The following is an 11,485-nucleotide window of genomic DNA, read 5'->3' on the forward strand; positions in this document are numbered from 1 at the left end:
GGAAAGCGAGAGACATTATTGATGAAAACCATAGATATAGAGATGGTTTTATAGCTTTAAAGTTAATTTAGAGCAAAGATATTGTTTTGTATAGAAAAAGAAATACATAATCAATATCCTTTATGAACATCAATAAAAGGGAAATAAACAGTTGTACTGAATGGAAGAGTAGATGAATGGAACCCATTTAAAAACCAGTTTAAAATCAGAACAACAGCTTATAATACTTCAATACTTATTAATAAAACAACACTATTATAATTGGTTCTTGAGAGATAATGTATAATGGAATCAAAGCATTATAGAATAGGGTCTTTTTGCTGAAATCTCTGAATAAATCAGTTGGACTTGAGGAGCTCCCAATAACTTAAAACACACAAAGATACTTTGTTACTATATTTATGCTTTGAAAATGACAATATATCCTCTGTATGCAATGATGGGACTCAAAGGGTTCACAACTGTTCACTTACACTGGTTATTAAAATTACAGAAGTTCATAGAACCGGTTTTTAAATTCTCTGTCTTACAATATAATGACTAACCTTTGTGAGAGAAGCAAACAAGATGTGTCCCCTTCAATGGATGGATAAAATTTGATACAAGTGATCAACTAGTGGCTCCCAAGGGACCAACTTCTGGTCTTCAGAGAAAGGATCGAAGTCAACTTAAAAATAATTTGTCAAGAGGTTAATCCAGCACAATGTATATAACTTACTTATAATTAATTTAATACACTGAACACATAAATGATTATCTTAGTTTACAAATGCATATGCATACGCAAGTGTGTGTGCATGTGAGTATGTAAAAATCTGAGGGTTATATATTATCCTTATTTGTATATTTTCTGTTAGTATGTGTATGAGGGTATTGATTATGTTCCTTTAGAGAAGCAAGTACACTCTTTAGTTTCATGCATTGGACACCCTTTAGTTCCTTGTTCTAAGAAAGTCTATGGGTATTTGGTTCTATCTCCTTTGTTCACCACATGACAAATACCAAGCCAGATACCTGCCCCCAATGCAAATTCACCTAAACAAAGTTCATGCATCCAATTAATAATGTTTTCTGATACAGATGCAAGGATAGCCATTTCGAGGGGAGGGGATAAGTCAATTACATCAACCTCAATATTTGACCTTTACTTTATTTCCTTAAACCCAGATCTATAAAAGACAAAGTTGACCTTGATGTGATTTGAACTAAAAGTATAAAATACCAGAACAAATACCGCAAGGCATATTTTACTGGTGCTCTAATGTTTCTGCCAGCTTACTGCCTTAATAATCCAATTAATCTAATTAATAATATATGGCTCTCAATTCAACTTCTATTAATCCACCCTATGAGTACAAATCACTCGTTAAAAAGCACTCAATCCATAGACCTGAGTACATAAATAGTGTCTACAACAGCAGAACTCTGAGCCTCACAAAGCATCAATGGAATTTCAATTTCAAAGTCACTATCAAATTTTTTTCTTTGCAGTGTGTGTGTGTGTGTGTGTGTGTGTGTGTGTGTGTGCATGCGTGCATAGGCACAAACATGGCTGCGTAGTTAAGAAGCACACTTTGTAACCATGTGGATTTAGGTTCAGTTCCAATGCCCAATACCTTGGACAAGTGTCTTCTACAATAGCCCCAAGCCATCAAATGCCTTATGAATGAATTCGGTAGACAGAAGCACTGTGGAAGCCAAATATATATACATATATAATATATATATATATATATATATATAATATATAATATATATTCTATATATATATAGCTATCAGTAACAATATAGGGTGAAATTAATTATTTGGAATAATCATCAATTCACCAAGTAGATCTCGGCATGTAAAAGCCTCATTCGAGGAAAGTTTAAGTAATACTAAGTAATTAAGGGTTTAGCAACGAATTGCCTCACCACCACCGATTTAGAAATAGCAGCAAAGAGTTATAGCTATTCCTTCTACTAAAGGGAGATCTCAGTAAAAACTGTTTTACTGAGATCTCCTTTTAGTAGAAGGAATAGCTATAACTCTTGACTGCTATTCTAAATTCGTGTTGTGGTGAGGCAATTCGTTGCTAACCTTTAATACTTAGTATATATATATATATTATATATATAATATATATATATATATATATATATATACATACATACATACATAAATATATATATATATATATATATGTAAGTATGTATGTATGTATGTAGGTATGTATGTATGTAGTTGTATGTAGGTATGTATGTATGGATGTATGTATGTATGCAGTATGTATGTATGTATATAGCATTCTACAATGTTTTTATCCAACTTTATTCAACTACCACTTATTGGTCATTTTTTAATGAACTCTATTACCCTTTGATGTAAGGCTTTGTTTCCACACCAGGAATTTCTTTCCTAATTCTACTATCGATCTAGTTATAAGGTCATCAGCAGAGAGAAGTTTCCGTAGGCAGCCAATCTTAAACAAGCAAATATGTGTGTGTGTGTGTGCATAGCCAAGTAGTTAGGGTGTTGCATACATAATCAAGTGATTGTGATTTCAATTCTTAGACTGGGTAGTGTGTTGTGTTCTTAAGCAATATACTTCATGTCATATTGCTCTGACGTATGGTACACAGTGCACCTGTTCAGATAACATCGATTTGATGGAGGGACAGGTGAGCTAATGTGCAGCATGGCCATTTGATCACTATAAACAAATCATTGGTGCAGGTTGTGCAACAAAAACTAAACACTCATGTAGCATCTTCAATGGCAGAGTCCATCATCATATAATATATATAATATATATATATATATATATATATATATATATATATATATAAAGGTAAGCAGAGTTAGTGGTTGTAGTAACCGACTAAGATAATAGTATTCTGTATTTACTACCTGTATCATTTACCTGTGCTATCCTTGGGCATGGGTATGATGCAAGCACGCTATGCTCATAGGGTAGAGGTAATAACTGAATAAACAAAAGTTTATCAGAAATCAAATTTAAATAAGCAGAAAATGGAAAAACTTTTGATCAACAAACAAATTAAACCACAATGATTGATTATTTTTTAATACAAAACATGACATGTCATGTTATGTCATGTTTGTATTAAAAAATAATCAATCCTTGTGGTTCAATTTGTTGTTGATCAAAAGTTTTTCCACTTTCTGCTTATTTAAATTTTATATCTATTATCTATCTATCTATCTATCTATATAAATATATAATATATATATATAGACCAAGAGAGAAGGTGGAGATAAGATTAGAGGTTTATATATCCTCACTTGTACTTAATATATATATATATATATATATATATATATATATATATATATATATATGAAGCAACAAAAAGAGTACATGGAATTTGCCATGGGCTGTGGAGTATCCAACATTTTGGACAGTCTTTCTGCAAAAGTTGACATGACAGTAAGTAAAGGAAGAAAACAGCAGAGTTGTACATTGTCTATATTTGAGCAAAGGCATGCAAATGATGGGAAATTCAAAACACAGTTATCTTGCATTTATAAATAAGAAGTTGTAGGAGAGAGAAGAAGAAGAAGAAAGCAATGACCAGAGGAAGAGAAGCTGGTGAGGGTGAGTGAGAGGGAAAGGTTGAGGTGAGATGGGTGCCAAAAATATAAGAATGGAATCACAGAACAAAAAGGAGTGAAGGGAAAATGTTTATGTAACCCTGCCAGAATCATGGTTCCAAGTTTGAATGTGGAATGTTTCTTCTATATATGGGTAATGGAATGGTTCATTTTGTTAAAATGGGTGGTGACAGGCTTGCCAGGAATGTGCACTAGCATGCTTCAAATGGTGCTCATGAAAGGGACCAGCAAGGTGACATTCCCTTTCCTCAATGCACTGTAAATGGGAACTATAATGCTGGTTACTATGAGGTTGCTAAGGTTCCTATCTAAAAAGGGATGATGCAAGAAAGATCAGAGCAGGGTCAAAGAGTAGGAGTTAGAAGTTGCAGATGAGTGTAATCTTCAAAGGGAAGTTGGATGAATGGAAGAGGAGGGAGAGAGAAGAAATTTAATGTATAGGTATGTGTAGAAAGGGTAGAAAAGCAGTAGTGAGGTCAATGACCTGGTCCCTATAATGTGCAAAGTCTACAAATGACCAAGGGTAGCTTTGATTGGGATTCAAGACCCAGTTCAGTGCTGCAGAGTGGGCAAAGCTGGAAAAATTGAGAAAATGGTAAAGCAGCTTTAGTCTACTGGAGATGAGAAGGGAACTCTTTTCATCTCCCAATTCCTTAAACATACTACCACCCTACCACCGGACTCCTCAGATTCTGTTTTATCTTACACACACACACACACACACACACACTCTCACTCACTCACACACATGCACACACACGCACACGTGCACACACACACACACACACACACACACACACACACACACACACACACACACACACACACACACTCTCGCTCACTCACACACATGCACACACATGCACACGTGCATACACTCACTCACACATACACACACACATGCACTCACACACATGCACATGTACACATTCTCACACATACACATGCACTCACACACATGCACACATTCTCACACATACACATAAATTCTCTCTCTCTCACACACACACACACACACACACACATGCACTCACACACACACAACGCACATATGTTGGTGTAGAAAACTTTATCTGATTACAAGTTTGAACCTGTTGAAAGCTGTTTATTATAAAATTTATAAACCTCGATGGCATTTACTGATGCTAATCATTTCATGATGATTTATCAGAGCAACAAGCATATTTTAAGATGATAATTTTCAATATGAAGAATCTCTCATGGAATCAAGCAAAGACCAATCACATTATGCTTTAATAGTTTCAAGATTCTACAGCAAGTGAAACAGTGAAATATGTCTGAAAAGATCCAGAAAATGAAAGGACTTTCAGAAAGAGGTCTCAAAATTTCAAATTTGGCAATTTTAATTTGTTTGACAAGCATAAATCAGGACATTCTTCCAAATTGGATGATGAATTGCTTGAGACAACGCTTGCAAGGAATCTTGTTATAAAAGTGATTGAACTTTTCACTGAATTGGTATTATAACCAATTCTAATCATTTAGAGAATCAAGGAAAAATTTCAAAGTGGAGAAAATAGACACTCCATAATCTTTCAACAACAAAGCCTCCAAGTCTTGACTTCCAGGAATCACTCTAAAGATGTAACCTCCAAACACTATCTTTAAACCGAATCATGATTGGAAGAGAGAAATATCACCTTCATGGGGTGGGGTGGAGTGGGGGTGGGGCGGGGGCTTCACTAACAGAAACTTATATTGAACATTCAGTTGCAACAGGAAGGAATTATTCAGTATGAGATTTTAAGATTAAATCTAACAATATCTTCTGAAGTCTACTGTTAGCAACTTCATTGCTCGAAGACTGTTTTGGATAGAAAATGTCCTGCCTAAATACACTGCTTCACTTCCCACTGTTGAAGATAGTAAACAAATATTTTGGAATTGTCCAGATGGGAAAAACATGCTACACCCTCCATATTCTCCTAACCTTGCTCCACCAGACTTCCATTTATTTGATGAGGAAAATATGGCCAGCATGGATGACATAAAACATAAATTAAATATATTAATTCAAAACACAAGGAATTTTTTATATCAAGCATTCAAAAATTTACTTAAAAATTGAGAGAAATGATAGAAAATTAAGGAAATCATAAATCATAAATCATAAATCATAAACTAAGGAAATCATAAAGCTAATTAAATTTGCAGTATTAAATATCATGGCTGAACATCTAAATATATACTACAAATACAACAGGACTTTCTATGCACCACACACGTATCCACACACACACATACGTGCACACGCACACATGCACATATATTGATATATAATATAGTTTTATATATATGCATATCTTCATCATCATCATCATCATCATCATCATTAACATCCCCTTTTCCATGCTTGCATGGGTTGGACAGAATTCGTTGAGGCAGATTTTCTACAGTTGGATGCCCTTCATGTTGCCAACACTCATCTATTTCCAAGCAAGGTAACTATTTCCCCATTGCCAAGCAAGTTCTTGTAGAATGTTGAAAATAAATGACACTGCTTCTATGACAGTGGCACTCATTTACAGCCATCATACACACACACACATGTATACAATAGGCTTCTTTCTGTTTTCATCAACCAAATCCACTCACAAAGCTTTAGCCAGCTTGGGACTATAGCAGGAGACAGACGGACAGACAGACAGATAAATAGATGGAGATGATAGATAGATAGATAGATAGATAGATAGATAGATAGACAGAGATAGACAGACAGATAGATAGATAGATAGATAGATAGATAGATAGATAGATAGATAGATAGATAGATAGATAGACAGACAGATACATACATACATATATACATACATACATACATACATATATACATACATACATACATACATACATAGGAAGGTAAATCGATAGATAGATAGATAAATAGATAGATAGATATAGATAGAAGTAATACTTGTTGCCATTTCAACAAGGCTGTTCCATACAAACCGACATTACTACATGGCCTTACTACATGAAGTGGCAGCAAACCTTACTTCTCAGTATAGTTAATACTTTCGTCTCTTTTAGAGGTTTTCTGACTAACTATTTTCCTTTATACACACACATCCTTATGGGGAAGGCCAGTTTATAGGGTTACCTTAGGTTTCCTGTCCATAAAGGGTTTAACTTTATGGCATATTGTCAGATCCCAAAACCTGTTGGCCCAAGACCTCTTAAAAAAAGGCCCTTAAACCAACCTTCCCCATTTTTAATATATACTGCTCTATATCTTAGAGTGTGCTTCTTTCGGATTTATGTTTCTTACAGACAATATATATATATATATATAATATATATATATATATATATATGTATTTGAAAAAATAGTACTTGAATACTGAAGGTAGAGTAATATGCATTTTTTATGAAAGCTGCAAAAACATCTCAAACTGTTTCTCAGAATTTTACGTTGCCATTCTCTCCCTCTCATATTCCTAGCCTTTCTCTTTTTCCTTCAACCCTTTCTTCTTTTTCTCTGTCGCTCTCTCTCCCTCTCTCTCTTGCTACTTTCCTCCTCAGCCCATCACTGTCACATGACCCATGGACAGTTCCCCTTTTTCTTCCTTTCTTACACTGGTCCCGCAGCTGACCATTCACAAATTCTCTGTCTCTCCATTCGCCATCCTTCAAGACATTCTAAGCGTTACCCTCGATTTTCATCTCTTGGGCCCCAAGGCCATATTTTGTTCGACTGCTCATTCTCATCCATTGTCCTAAATCCCATCCTGTGCCATTTTGCTTGTTTTGTTTTGTTTTACTCTCATCCCTAATTCTCTGCAACAAAACATCTTTGCAGGCACAGCCAATTCGGAAACACTCAGTCTTACGGTGCAAAACTGAGTACCACCAGTTTTGTGTAGTCAACAAAATCAAAAACAAACAATACACATGCACGAAATTAAAAATACAAAATGGTGACAATTTATCCATCACACCCTGTATACACACATATATATATATACACACACACATCTTATTTTCTATCTCTATTTCATATCTTATCTGAATTAACTATTGCTTAACCATCTGCTCACACCGTCTCTGATGAAGGGATATAATAAATATCCTAGAAACAGCTGTAAGACCTTCAATTTATAAATATTCTAAAATCTTCACAGCCTTGGTTTTTTATCTCATTAAGAAAAAAAAAATTTTATATACACACGCTGATATATGACCTACATTGGACTCCTTATTCACATAATCACCTGGAACTTAACTATGGTCTATCTATAGCACTTACTCAGCACATTACCTGACACCTTTGGGTTTCACTGACATCATTACCTCTCATAACCTATATATATATATATATATAATAATAAATATTAGGGAATAAATCCAAATTTACAGGGAAAAAATCAGATTTAGGATTAAATCCAATTTTATAGTAAAATATTATAAAATATTATTAGAGACAAAACCACTATTTTGCAAAACAAACAAGGAAAAACTTAACATATAAGCCTCAACATATACACCGGAGATTCGCTTTCACATCCGTGCGGATGGGTGAGATTATACATTGAGTGTAGTGATGGGGCTCCCATTACTATACACATTTGTACCTGTGTGGTTAGTCTCCATGTGTATATTCACGCACGGGTATAAATGCAGGGGGTACACGCGCACGACATGTACGTGTACCCCCTCACATGTACATATGCATGCTAGTTGGGCTCGATATGTGCAACAATGTAATCGCGCCCGATACATGCATATGGGCGAGTTGCACAATCAAAAACGCACACGTGTGTGTGTGCGTTCCCTGGTTGTGCAATTCACCCATCTGGGTGTGAGTGGGTGTAAGCGTATTGCTGTGGATGTCGAGCTTGATACGTATGTATATGAGTGTGTATTGGGGGGTTGTACGTATTTATTGTGTGCATGTGCTTCACGCACGTGCGTCCATGTATGGATGAATAATTGGGATTGCTATGTGGGTGTAAATTGGGTATGGAGGGGGAGTTTTGTATTGTATGGGTTGTAGGTTTCATTTGTGATGGTGGTTTGTTGGTGATTTTAATATGTTCTGTATATTTATATATATATACATATATAGATAGATATACACAAACACACACACACACACAGCTTAAATTCTGCATTATTTTGAAGGATTTTTTTGCATTTTGCATTAATGCAGATATGTAAGTAATTCGTTTATTATTAAGTATAATAATATAAATTATTCACATGTTTTTAAGTTACAAAACAATTTGTTGTAATATTAGAATTTTCTTATTGTCAAATAAAATTTCATTATACCATTTCTCTCATTATTTATAACTTTATACAGTCCTTATCATGTTCTCTTATATCGCACTATACACTGAATATGCTTTGTAGAATAATACATTAAGGAGCTGTTTTTATGAGTACTGCTGGATTACTTGAACCCATATATTTTGGCTTAAATTTATGTGTGTGTGTGTATGTGTGTGTGTGTATGTGTGCGTATGTATGTATATATGTATATACATATATCATCATCATCATCATCATTTAGCGTCCGCTTTCCATGCATTGAAATTTAAGTACCAGTTGAGTGCTGGGGGTCAATGTAATCGACTAGCCCCTTCTTGCGAAATTGCTGGCCTTGTGCCAAAATTTGAAACCAGTAGTAGTAGTAGTAGTAGTAGTAGTAGTAGTAGTAGTAGTAGTACTAGTAGTAGTAGTAGTACTAGTAGTAGTAGTAGTAGACTAGTTAATCATGTAACCAATTGACTTATTGATTTCTTGAATAATTATTTGGCCAATCAACCATCTAGGTTTGTCAAAGTCCTTTTTTCATTGCTGTTTGCAAACTCATCAACGACATATACTCTCTACTCCAAGTTTGCTTGATTGATTGATCAAACAATTATTTATTTAATTGGTTAAGCAGTTGACTAGTTGACTGATGACAATAAAAGAACTGAAATAGAAACAGTGTGTGTGTGTGTGTTTCTTATTGGTATGATGGCCCTCCCAAGATACAACAAAAACTCAATATGCAATTAGCAATAAGTTAGGATATCTAATGTTGTGACATGATAAATAGGGGATTATCAAGAATCTAAGAAAAATCACATCAAAAGAATATGAAAACACTCATTTAGCATCAGCTTAATACATGTATCTATGTGTGTGTGTGTGTGTGTGTATGTGTGTGTGTGTGTGTGTGTGTGTGAGTGTGTGCCCAAGGATGTGTGTGTATACACACACACATATACACATCAGGGATAAAAGTGTTACATCTTATAAGTGAAAAGTAACCTTTAGAATATAAAGGGGAAAAAAACAGATTCTGATGTCAAACACGTTGAGTGTTTCTTTGATTTGCAGACACCTCGGCTATGACTAAAGGATACCTTCGTTATTTTGTGTGTATGCATCTGTGTGTGTGTGTGTGTGTGCGCGCGCGCGCGCGTGTTCCTTTCTCTGTACATGTGTCTGCGTGCATGTATGCGTATATGTGTATGTGTACGTAAGTATATGTATATGTATGCATAAATATGCATGTATGCATGTACGTTTGTGTAGAAGCATAAGTATAGGTCTCTCTCTCTATATATATATATGTGTGTGTATGTGTGTGTATGTATGTATGTATGTATGTATGTATGTGTGTGTATATGTATGTATGTATGTATGTATGTATGTATGCATGTATGTATGTATGTATGTATGTATCTGTATATATATATCAAAACGAATAAAATATTTTTTTTATAAATTCTCTGAATGCAACCAAACAATTGACGTTGGAAGGGAGTTGTTATCCAGAGATGTCCTTCGATTTATAGGGTACAAAGAAAGGGAATAAGAAAGTTTGTACCTTTCACACGTGCACTAGCGACCAGGCTGAGATGAAACAGATTCTTAAACTCGAATTACCGGGAACTGAACCGTCACCAATTGCGTCATACGATCTGTACCTTTTTTCAAAAGGTCAAAAATTTTAAAGGGACGAAAGAAAGTCGTAATTGCGTGTTTACGCATTCCCCAAAGTAAAGTAAATTTTCTTAAACCGGGGAGTGCGGTCGTCTTTCATACATTTCATTAAAGCAATTCGAAGACACAAAAATGACATGCAAGAACTACAAAAAAAAGGTAAAAATGACCGACTCACCTGAGATTTTAATTAACTACCATGTAAATAGCCCGATGTTTTGTTTGTGTATATATGTATATATGTATGTCAGTAACATAAACAGGAATACTGAACGATAGATAGATAGATAGATAGATAGATAGATAGATAGATAGATAGATAGATAGATAGATAGATAGATATTGCGACTGCTTTTAACGGTGATTGTTGTCCCTCGCGATCACTCGCTGCAAGAGTAGGGCATCGCTCACTGACGCCGTGTAAACTATCAAGACCTCGTTAGAAAAGAGATCGTGGTGTTGATGTCGATGATGACTACGGTGATAACGATGATGATGACGATGATGATGATGGTGATGCGGTGATGATGATGATGGTGATGGTATTGGTGGTGGAAATGGTAGCGGTGATAGTAGTGGTGGGGGGGAGTGTGTTAGTGTGCTGATGTGGTGTATTTTAGTCAATAAAACAGTAAGCTGCACCACTAGTTGAAGATGGACGGATGAGGGAGGGTGGGAAGAAGTACTAGCGCGAAATACCACGAGCAGTAGTAGTAGTAGTAGTAGTAGTAGAGCTGTTGGTGGTGTTAATAGTCATTGATGTGAATTAAAGAAATAAAAAGAAAAAAGGAAAGACTGTCAAAGGGGAAACATTGCGATAAAGAACAATCGACAATACACACACACACACAGAGGCACATACACACACTCAAGCACATACACACACACACACAATACACACACACATAC

At 35.2% G+C, this 11,485-nt stretch overlaps 1 protein-coding gene across 1 annotated transcript in view; it reads right to left on the bottom strand.

Annotated features, from left to right (window-relative positions):
- The window catches only part of LOC115215637 (delta(12) fatty acid desaturase DES8.11), a 32,612-nt gene extending 21,500 nt beyond the window's left edge, over positions 1-11,112 (bottom strand). Inside the window, exon 1 of the mRNA XM_029784886.2 lies at positions 10,755-11,112. The gene's annotated coding sequence lies outside the window, so the exon portion shown is untranslated. The remainder of the gene's footprint in view (positions 1-10,754) is intronic.
- Positions 11,113-11,485: the final 373 nt, after the last annotated feature.

The sequence above is a fragment of the Octopus sinensis genome, linkage group LG9, assembly GCF_006345805.1.
Source record: "Octopus sinensis linkage group LG9, ASM634580v1, whole genome shotgun sequence".
In the NCBI taxonomy this organism is placed as follows: domain Eukaryota; kingdom Metazoa; phylum Mollusca; class Cephalopoda; order Octopoda; family Octopodidae; genus Octopus; species Octopus sinensis.